Source organism: Uranotaenia lowii, chromosome 1, assembly GCF_029784155.1.
Source record: "Uranotaenia lowii strain MFRU-FL chromosome 1, ASM2978415v1, whole genome shotgun sequence".
Taxonomy (NCBI): domain Eukaryota; kingdom Metazoa; phylum Arthropoda; class Insecta; order Diptera; family Culicidae; genus Uranotaenia; species Uranotaenia lowii.
This window is the reverse complement of record NC_073691.1, coordinates 115,979,011-115,990,242: the sequence shown is the minus strand read 5'-3', so window position 1 is coordinate 115,990,242 and position 11,232 is coordinate 115,979,011. Positions and strand designations below refer to the sequence as shown.

The following is an 11,232-nucleotide window of genomic DNA, read 5'->3' as shown; positions in this document are numbered from 1 at the left end:
ATTTTTATTTCCTTCAGGTGATCTTCTAGAGTTGCTTTTTGCCACATTCCGTTTAGCAGTTCTATTATTTTTGTGACTGATTGTAGATCTAAATTTTTTAATGTATTATAGTTTATATAGTCTGTACCTGGTGATGATGTTGGGGATTTATTTCGTATGAAGTTTTTCCAATGTCGATAGTTTAGTATGGATGTTCTTGTATTGTTTGCTGGTGGGAGAGGTTCTTTGTAATTTGATGGGCCAAAGTTGCTGGTGAGAAACTGTAAAGCCATATCCTTGCTGGTGTTTAAAGGATTGTTTTTAGGGTTAGTAACCGGGAGAAATTTTAAACGTCTAACGAGTTTCCAATTTTCATGCGAATTTCTAGGATCAATGGAGCTGGAGAGTTCTATCATTTTGTTTTTAATGTGTTCAAGTTTAGATTTCAAGAAAATAGCAGAAGATCTTTTCCAAAGAACTAGGTTTTCACTACTACAGCATTGATTGTAACTACGTAGTGCGTTTTGTTTTTGTTCATAGAGCTGGGATAACTCCGAGCTCCAGTAGTATTTTGGTGTATGTTTGCTTATTTTTTTGTGTTTTTTAGTTATGTTTTGGGAAAGTTTAGACAGATCTTTCAAATCCTCGAATTCCCAGTGCTCAACCTGTGCCATTTCCTCCGATATTTTTTGTTTATCGTAGTAGTATTTTTGTTTACGGTTTATTCTTAAATCCAGGCAGATCTCAATAAATAGGTGTCCACTTCCTCCAAAATTTTTATCAACAACTTTCCATTGAACCACATTAAATAAACTTAGAGAACACAATGTTAAATCTATAGCACTAGATCTTTGATTGGAAACTGGAGGAATATAAGTTACAGCTCCAGTGTTCAATAATAATAAATTAGCTCCTATTATGGCTTCATGTACAATTGTTCCTTTGCCGTTTGACTCTTGGCATCCCCATATTACGTTATGACTGTTAAAGTCACCTCCTACTACTACTTTACCGAATCTAGCTGTTTCGTTAAAGAGTGTTGTTATGGCGGATTCCAAATTATCGTTTGATATTCTTGGGTTCACATATACGACTACTAGAGCCAGATCTAATTTAGGTATGAATATTCCGAGCGTTTCAAAATCGTCTGTTGTTTGTAATTGAATGTTGTCAAATTTAAATTCCTCCTTCAAGAATATTCCTACTCCTCCATACCCATCAGCACGGGGTGCCAGATGTCGATGGTAACCTTGAATATTCCATCGTAAAGTAGACATTTGTTCTGGTTTGACCCAGATTTCCGAAAGCAATGCTGCATCATAGTTTTGGGTATACAGTTCATGTGTTAGTTCATTTTTGTTTCGGAATAGACTTTGAATATTTGCCTGTAACACCTTGAAATCGCCGGTGAACATTATTTGTCTCCTACTGATCCTATCATTTTATTTAATTCACCCAAGATGCAAGCTGATATTTCTCCTCCTTTTGTGCCATGTGGTTTCATAATAGTTTCTAATTTCATGCTAATTGTTGAAATTATTTGTTTCAATTCTTCTTGTGATTGTTTTTTAATTGATTCCTCAATTTCTTTTTTAAACCTCTCTAACTCTCCTGTTTTATAATTATTGAACATCCCAATTCCTCTTGTTTCCTCTTTTTCTTCTTCCATTTTACGTTTTTTAGCGAATTCGTTTTGATTTAATCCCAAAATACTAGCCACTCCAGGTACACTATCTGTTTCTACATTAAGTTTATTTGGTTCTTTGTTTTCTTTTTTAGCTCTATTTCTTTTGTCATTTGAACTCCACTCACTGCGCTTTGGTTGTAGTTGTTGAGGAAAATTACGCCCGCTAGCTGCAACTCTTGAGTATGATTCTGTAATTGTTGGGAAATCTTCTGTAGTCCTCAAAACATCAAACATATTTTCAGTTGGAACCTCGTAGTACTGCCTTGCCTCCTGGTAGGTCATGCATTTCTTAGCCATTATTGCCTGTAAGTCGTTTTCTTTCTTCCATCTGGGACACACTCTATCAGTCGTCTTATGATTAGAATTTGGACAGTACAAACATTTTAAAACATTACAAGAATTTTCGGCTGAGTGTTCTGTAGCGCATGACATACATTTTTCAGTCAACGCTTTACAATTTTTGGACAAGTGGTTATAACGAAGACATTTAAAACAGATTATCGGTTTTCTAATGTACGGTTGGACTTTATGTATCACAGAATATATACTGATGTCATTTGGCAAAGTATTAGTACGGAAAACTACACCCATTTTATATGTGGGTTCCTTTTTCTTGTCTTTATAGCGATGCATTCGAAAAACGGAATCTATTTCTGCTTTGGCCTTGATAAACTGTTTTACTTCTTCATCTTGCATTTCAAGTGGTATACCAGAAATAACCCCTGTCACCGTGACGAATTGTTTTGGAACATAAGATTTGAATCCCTGTAGATTTAGATTCCGGCAATTTGCCAATCTATTGGCATCTTTTATATTCCCTACGTACACTGTTACTTTATTTCTAGCTGTCTTCCTGATATCATCGATACATTTATCAAAACCATTTTGATGTAGCATTATTCCTATTTGTAACCTGTTAACAACTTTTCGTTTTTCTATATCTGTGTTCTCAACTATTACGCGATATGGACGGCAATCCCCATTTTGATAATTATAGTTTTTGAATGTTTTTCTACTTGCAGCGTCGACGTGGTCCTTTCCTCTGCTAGTTGTTTCAACGTCATCTTCCATCCTTTCTTGTCCTGAATTCAGTATCGGTTGGTTGAGGTTATGTGCTGATGCTGCTCCGTCGGGAGCAGCATCCTCGCCACTCATCTTAGTACGGTCACTTATTTATCACAGAAGGTATACTTGTGAATTTATCGCTAAAATTATCACAGTTCTTCTTAATAATAATGACAATACAACAGTTTAAAAGTTTTAAAACAGCCAATCAATCCAAATTAAAAAACGAACATCCACACTCTTCCGAATGACCTGGTGACCGTTCTGGATCACCTGATTTATTATCCTCTTACAAAATTTTACGAATGAGAAATGGGGTGTGGCGAAATTTTTTCGTGTAGCTGCACGGTCAAGAAATTTAACTCAAAACTCAGTTTAAGGACTGCAAAACATCAAGTTCCATTTTGTGAATTAAATTCAGCGCATTTTTTGGTTTCTCATGTTTGTCTCTTTGGAAATGAATAGAAAGTTGAAAATTCGTAAGAATTTCGAAAGGAGGTTTGTTTATTAAAATGTTTCAACATGTTTTCAAAACCCTTCTTCAACAAATTTGTTCTGGACCAACCCACTTTGCATTGAATATTCTGGAAAAGCGCGTCTTTGAAACAAAAAATCCCATCGAATGGCCAAATGTGGAATCTTCTAAAGAATTCGAATGTGCCGAATCGATTGTCCGGAAATTTCTTGTGTTATTTTGACCGAAAGCTGTAAAACAAATGCATGTACTTATACGACAACACTATTCAGGGACAGAAGAATCTAATATAGGAAAATACTCCGGTAAACCTTCCGAAAGAAAAGGCTGAACTATTATAAATTTTTAAGATATGATATTTTCGAGGAATAAAAATAACGTCAGATAGTTTAACCACTAATCACACTGACATGAGACTTATAGTACAAAATTCCTCTCAATTTTTGGCTAGAAGCATCCTATTGTCGACATTGTGCGGCAGCAATTCGAGCATGAAAATTTTACTGGTATCGACATTCTCCTTAACTCTCGAGCAGCGCCAAAAATCGAAATCAAGTGTCCATGCAGTCAGTGGTCAGTGGTTTAACTTTTAAGTTTAAGTCCATTTATTCCAGTTGGATTTCAGCTGGATTAACAAACAAAATGATTGATTTTTCATTATTTGATACTTAAAACATCTAATCTTCTTTTTAATTTTATCTATACCAAAATTGAGCTGAGAACTTTTGCTAAAAACTTGTGAATGAGCATTAAATATGGACCGAAATGTTCGCTTCGCTTCCTCAGCGTGTAGAATTGGAAAATAAGGAATCAAAACAGGAATCGCGAAATGTCAAAAACAGTGAGGCCAGGGCAGTGCGTGAATCGACCTACACGGAAAAGTTGAGTTATTCATAAAATGTGTTGTGATTACACATTCAAAATAACTAATCGGTTGTTGATCAAAATTTCACAGCAAAAAATTTCTAAAAGTACACGGAATCTAAAACACGAGTGATCTATTTTTTCTTGAGTGTAATTACAAAAAGATGTAATTTTAAACTTCTTTCGATGTAATATTAGTCTGTTTTCCAAAATTGAATAGAAATAAACTGTTTTGATTTAATTTTACACTGCATCATGCAAAAATCAACCGGTCAACGAAATTTATATCACAAACAGTGTAAAATTATATCTGTTTGATTTAAAATTGAATGCAAATATTTAAATTGTGCCTTTTTATATTTCAAGTTAGTTTGCGCGTCGGACACAAAGTAAACAAGTTGGAAAATTATTCGGAAACGAGTCATTCAAAGGCGTAGCTAAAGAAGCACTTTAAGAGTCTTTAAAGTAGTAAGTTTATGAGACGTGAAATAAAGAATATGGTTGAAACTGATAAGTTTTCTCTCCATTACAGCAAGGTCAGATTTTTCGCAGCGGCTGATATCCGGCCAGTGATTATCCGGAGAAACTTTTGTCAGAACAATTCGAGTGTGCAGGATGCTGACCGAAAAATTATGATTTCCGGAACCATTCGAGGATCCCGTGCTGGGAATCATCGGATGCAACAACAATATCAGCCTGACGCTATCCGAATGGTTTTTATGTTCAGTTTTGTAAATAAATGTGAATTAAAAATGATACATGCGGCGTATTTATTCAAGACAAAAGCAAAAAACTTAATATTTAGAAAAAATATCAATAATTACGATAATAAATTTTAAAATTTACATCCATGTGTATTTTTACACGACGGCTTTTGTGATCCAATCTCGTGCATTGATTTCGATCTAAATTTACACGCCTCAAAAATTACATCCTCAAAAAAAATACACCGTGATAGAATTTTACATCAAAATCGATGTTCCGTTTTCGTGCATCGTTTTCGATCTAAATTTACACGAATTTTTCTTGCTGTGTTGAATATCCCCAATTCAATTTTGGGTAGTTTTGGGTCGCCAATATACAGATGTAAACTAAAATTCGATTATTCAGCTCTGTATAAAAAGTTGCTGTTGTTGGAATCAGTTGGAAGGGGATGTCAAAGGAAATTAGAGAAGCATTTTGCATGGGAGTGCCAAGCATTCATTTGTAAATATTCGCGGGGATCATAAAAGAAAAATCATAGAAATTAATGTGAATCAATTGCAGGAGCATAACTTCGTTCGTTATCGATTGTGGTTCGTGTGGTGTACCGGAAGCTAGTATGTAGGTAAATGTAAACTCTTTTCAACCGTAGTCAAATGCTGATGAATAAAATTTATTTATGACGGATCTTCCGGACTGAATTTTATTTGATTTCAGGACAAAATATAACAATTGCAATTACATAATGACGCGGAAGGAAATCATCGAAAAGGAACTAACTTTTGAGAAAGAAAAGTGATGTTGTCGTTCCCAGGCAGAAACGGATATCCATTTTTAGGCTATCGCAAAAACGATGGAGGCCCGCATACTAAAAAACTATATCTAAAACAGTCCATACAATTCATCTACGGTTTCAGAAATAGTGATTGTTTTTGTAAACGCAGATGTTCTATCAAACTTTACTTCGACAACGATGAAAACGAAACATTTACGTTCATGTGAAAATGTGATGGTATCTGGAAAGGTGATAGAATGGTATGTACGATTTCTTGCAATTTTTCTTTAATCGTGAAAATGATCTTAAACCTTTACACATACCGTCCATTCTTTCTGTCATACGCACGTCAAAAACGATCGAAACGCCGGTCCAAGATGCCAGATGTTTTTGCACGTTAATCAGTACAAAGTCAAATACAATCTAGGTTATTATAATTAATATTTATTACAAACCCTTTAACAATTGTCATTCGGGTCAAATAAATACAATCTAGGTGATTATACAAAACGAAAATTAGCATACATTTATGTTTTTTTTTAGATTCTTCTGATTACTGATATAAGATTATTTCTTGAATCAAATGAAAGATATAGACAGAAAATAAACATTACAAATTAACAACAAAAATAAACCTAAACAAAAATTTAAAATATATTGTTTGATCGTGCGAGGTTCATCTTTTCGATAGAACGAACTTCATAGATTCCCTTGGGGCCCGAGGAAAACCACCCTATGTTCCAGTGAGAGATGTCCTGGCTGTGATAGATTTGAACTATATGTTCGAAATATACCTTTTCCTGAAAGCTATTGATCTTCGTCTATAATCCTTTTTATGTTCATATTTCCCTATCTATCTTCTTTTTTCTTCAAAAAGTGAACTAGATATAAGCAACAATTGTAATCAAACAAAACGAGTTTGGCTCCTTAAAGCCTAAAAGTATGAGCCGTTTCAAATAAAGAACTTACAAGAAAAAATTAAAATCCTATTCGATCAAAAATTACTTAAGTATTAAAATCTATGTCGGAGATTTTGTTTAAAAAAAAAGTGCAAATCATAAATCATCAGAATATTTGGCACCTCTGCCGAAAACTGTCAAATGAAAGTGAAAAAAAGAAAAACAACACTGCGCGCCGGGTAAAAGTTTTCGCGTGCTGTTAAGTTTTCAACTTCGGAGAATTCGCGAAAATTAGGGATTAAAAGTGGTAAGTTATCTTCAAAAATATCAATTTTCTTCTGTTATTAGCAATAAATTCATTTTTTTCTTTATAGCAACTCGCAAATATGGCCTCAAACAGCAGATTCCTTTGGGCCCGTGGCTCGTGGAAAAGGACCACCAACAACTCACAAAATTTTTCGGCTGCCGTTGGAACTGGACAGAGAAAACATCTGCAGCTGAAACCTGAACCTACAAGCGCGGAATCCAAGTTTCCCAGCCGTGGGAACCTCCCACTATAGTGAGCTATGTGCGGCCAGTGAAAATTTTGGCTCTATTAATCATCCTCGTAGGATGCTAATTTCAAATGAAATACGAACTCGGTGCCTCGGTGAATTCAAATAATATAAAAATAATGAAAAGAAATGGTGTTTTTATTTATTCGAATCCTAAAACTCCTCCAAACACATTTGTCTATGTGTGCGTGATTTATTCATGCACGGTTCCGAATACCGTTTTTATAACGTTGGAAAACGTTTTGTTAAATTCTTCCAAACAATTGCTATAAATGTTTATATACAAGAGAACTTTAAAGAAAACTATAGCAATAATGGTTCGATGCACAAAAAACGTTTCTACAAGCGGATTTTATACATTATCTCAACTGTTCGTAGAACTGTTCCTCCATACAAGTGTTTTAACAGTTTTTAACAATTACATAACCTAACGACATATTAAAAATAAAGTGAATTCGGAATGTACGATTAGGCCAATGTATTTCAAGGTTTGAATAATCGTTTGCTAAACGTTTTTTTACGCTTTATTAAATCGTCGTTTGATTATTTGAGAAATCGTTTGGCTACAATCCTCATTTATGCGGGGGAACACGACTAGCCCGAAAAGATTTTGAAAAAGTTTCCGATTTATTTTTATGTAGGTACGATGAGAGAAAATTTAGATCTTTTATCCCATCATCAAGGATGGGAATGGACACTGTCCAGGATATTCTGTGTTCCGGAACGTCAAAAAGTTCCAATAGAATGTACGTCAACAGTTAATTAGAAGCTAGAGTATAAACCGAAAAAATAGCTTCAACTAGCCATTAGCAGGATAGTTGCTATTTCACCGAGTTCCTGCTGGAGAAAGGTAACGCGGTATGTATAAGGTTGAAATTAGTCGTATTTTTAAGTTTGTTTTATATCTGCACCAGAATATCCTTGATAATTTGAACGCAGTGAAAACCTTTTTGGTGAATTCAAGATTTCGGGTTTTAAAATATGAATATTCATTCTACAATTGAATACAATATTTTATTTAATATGTTTTGAATTTATCTGTTTTTAATTCTAAAATCTCATTCAACCAACAGATGGCAGAACCGATAAACCGGAAGACTGGTCACTTACTGGAAGGGACCATGGACAATGTGTTGTTGCCTAATCACCTTCATATCGTTACAGGTTTGTTTTGCATTTCGGCCCTTGAATTTTATTCATCATTTCTTGTACATTTTATCTGTTTGCAGATTCCTATTGTGTCGTTTCCCTTTAAGAGAAAGGCCGGCGCAGAGGCTGATTCGACGCTGTAGAAACATCAAGCATTGATCTAATTCCGATGCTAACAATTAAGATAAGTATTCAATTTCTTGGCACTTTTTTCAGAATTATTTTGTTGCTGTTGATAAGATCCCGAAATTAAGGAAAACCACCTAATGTTCCAGTTAGAGATGTACTAGCTGTGCTAGATTTGGACTACATGTTCGAAATCTACCTTTTTCTAAAAGCTATCGATCTTCGTCTATAATTTCTTTTTTTATTTTCATATTTCCCTTTTCTACCTTCCTTCCTCCTCTCACAAAGTGTTAAGTTAAGAAATCAATTGTAAACAACAAAATCGATTTTGGCTCCTTAAAGCCTAAAGGTATGAGCCGTTTCAAATAAAGAATTGTTAAAAAAAAAAAAAAAAAGATCCCGAAATGAATACAAGAAATCTAAAAGTAATTTGATTTCGGTATTGAAATTGATTTACAATATCTTTCTTCGAATTGAATTTAGATGTTGTACCTATTAGTATTTTTGTTCATGATCTAGATAGAAATGTTATATTCGAGACATGACAATTTTTTATTCCATCTTTTATGTTATCAGACGAAAACAAATTCTCACAGCTTGGAATTGATTTTTTTTGCTTGGTTCTGGAACGAAAATTTAATTAGAAACTTAGGTATCGACAAGATAGCACTGTAGGGAATAATATGAGATAAAATATCTGTGCTAGAATAGACCAAAAATGAACAACTCGAATATTGGCAACCCTTATATGTGAGAGAGCGAATTCCCGTTCATGTACTCAGGAGATTTTGGTGTTCGAGAGCATTCGTTCCAATTTTAGAGAAAGACTGTGTAGAGTTTTAGAAGAAGAGAGTTAGACGGGAACCGAAAGGAAACGACAAAGCAGTTAACAGACTAATTTCGTAAGCGACGTATCGCGTTATTTTCGTGCGAGAAAAAATTTGAAATTTTAGTGGAAGAAAATGGCGGAACCGATAGGGAATGTTAGAAGTTCGAGAAGTATGATGAAAATCGATTCAGGATAGGTCGGTCGGTCTCGACAATGGCGCGGTCGGTTCAGCTACGCTGGCAGTCTTGTTTTAAATCGAAAGCTGTGGAAGAAAAATGATTTTTAATGGGTGATGCAAAAGATGTTATAGGAGTACAGCGGATCATATATGACAGTGTTGTTAACCGACTCATTAATGATTCGTAAACTACAATGGAAAGTTGTTCAGGTGAGAGATTTTGAGGCAATTTAGTGTTGTTTGGTTGTAGCATTGGGCTAAAGCTTAAAAAAAGTTCCTTTATTTTGGAACATGTTCGTAAGTAGGTATATTAAAACTTTCATTACTGAGCGAGGATTTAAAGTGAGCGATAGCTACGGAACAGATGAGAGCAAACTGTAAGATGGACGTATGCTTCAAGACTCCAAGGCCTCGAAAAGATACCATGGACAAGAAGTCGACAGTTTAAACCCATGAGAGAGTTGGGAGGTGCAAACCCCTGAGAGGGGCAGTGTCAAAAGAATGAAAGATACAAACCCCTGAGAGGGGCAGTGTCAAGTGATGGAAGGTACAAACCCCTGAGTGGGGCAGTGCCAAGAGATGGGAGGTACAAACCCCTGAGAGGGGCAGTGCCAAGTGATGGGAGGTACAAACCCCTGAGAGGGGCAGTGCCAAGAGATGGGAGGTACAAACCCCTGAGAGGGGCAGTGCCAAGAGATGGAGGTACAAACCCCTGAGAGGGGCAGTGCCAAGAGATGGGAGGTACAAACCCCTGAGTGGGGCAGTGCCAAGAGATGGAGGTACAAACCCCTGAGAGGAGCAGTGCCAAGAGATGGGAGGTACAAACCCCTGAGTGGGGCAGTGCCAAGAGATGGAGGTACAAACCCCTGAGAGGGGCAGTGCCAAGAGATGGGAGGTACAAACCCCTGAGTGGGGCAGTGCCAAGAAATGGAAGGTACAAACCCCTGAGTGGGGCAGTGCCAAGAGATAGTGGTGATTAAGCACCCTTCCAAATGTAAAATGAAGAGCAGTAAATCAGAAAAAAACATGGATCAAAAAGAAAGGTTAAAATACAAGTCAGATCATCAAATTAAAAAAAAATGATTCTGTGAAATGGAGAACGAAAAGTGAATTTGGAAAAGAGCCTGGACAAAGAGAAAGAAAAATATGAATGGAAAGTAAGAACGGAGAATGAAGGCCTGAAGTGAAAATAGGAACCATATACAGCTCCACAATGGAAACTTAAATATGAATCATAATAGAACAGGAAAAATAGAAAATCAAAACTGAAAAAAGAAAGGTGAAAAAAAGAAAGTATAGCAGGAGTTCTTTGAAAGCAACTATGCGGTTAATAACAAAGAAATATGAAGAATGGAATGATACTCTGATCCATTTGCCACGAAACACGGATGATGAGAGAAACAAGTATTTGTTGATTGAAATGGGTAATGGTGATAGAAAAATGGATCACAAAAAGTGGTGAAAGGGCAAATAGAAAATGGGAATAAAGGAATGTTGGGAGAAGGATAATGTAATTGGAGAGTAAAACAAATCGATGATGAAAAAGAAATGACAAAAGGGAGAATAAATAATTTAATGCGTTTTAAAAAAAAATAAATTATCAGAACCATGAAATGGAAGGTACAGAACCCTGAAAAGGAAAATTCTATGAATAGAAATGAACAAATAAATGAAATGAGCTGTACAATGACCGAACATCTCTTTGAAAAATGGTGTATAGTAATGAATGAAGAAAAATGAGAGTATGATCAAAAATTCCATAAAAATGAAAATAGTAGATGAAGCAATGCAAGGGAGTTGCACACTAGCTGAGCCAGTAAAAATGAAGAATTCCAGTAGAAATAGTTAAGAAAAAATGATTTTGTTTAAGGGAGAGCTAAAAGAATAATTGAAAGTTTGTATAGAAAAAAAAAGAAATAGAAAAAAATGTGAATAAAGTTGACGACAGAA

General features: G+C 35.3%; 1 long non-coding RNA gene across 1 annotated transcript; it reads left to right on the top strand.

Moving 5' to 3' along the window:
* The first annotated feature begins 7,745 nt into the window (after window positions 1–7,745).
* LOC129757561 (uncharacterized) lies at window positions 7,746–8,993 on the top strand. Its single transcript, XR_008739734.1, has 3 exons — window positions 7,746–7,858; window positions 8,074–8,164; window positions 8,230–8,993. It is a non-coding gene; the product is annotated as an uncharacterized LOC129757561 (long non-coding RNA).
* The last annotated feature ends 2,239 nt before the right edge of the window (window positions 8,994–11,232 follow it).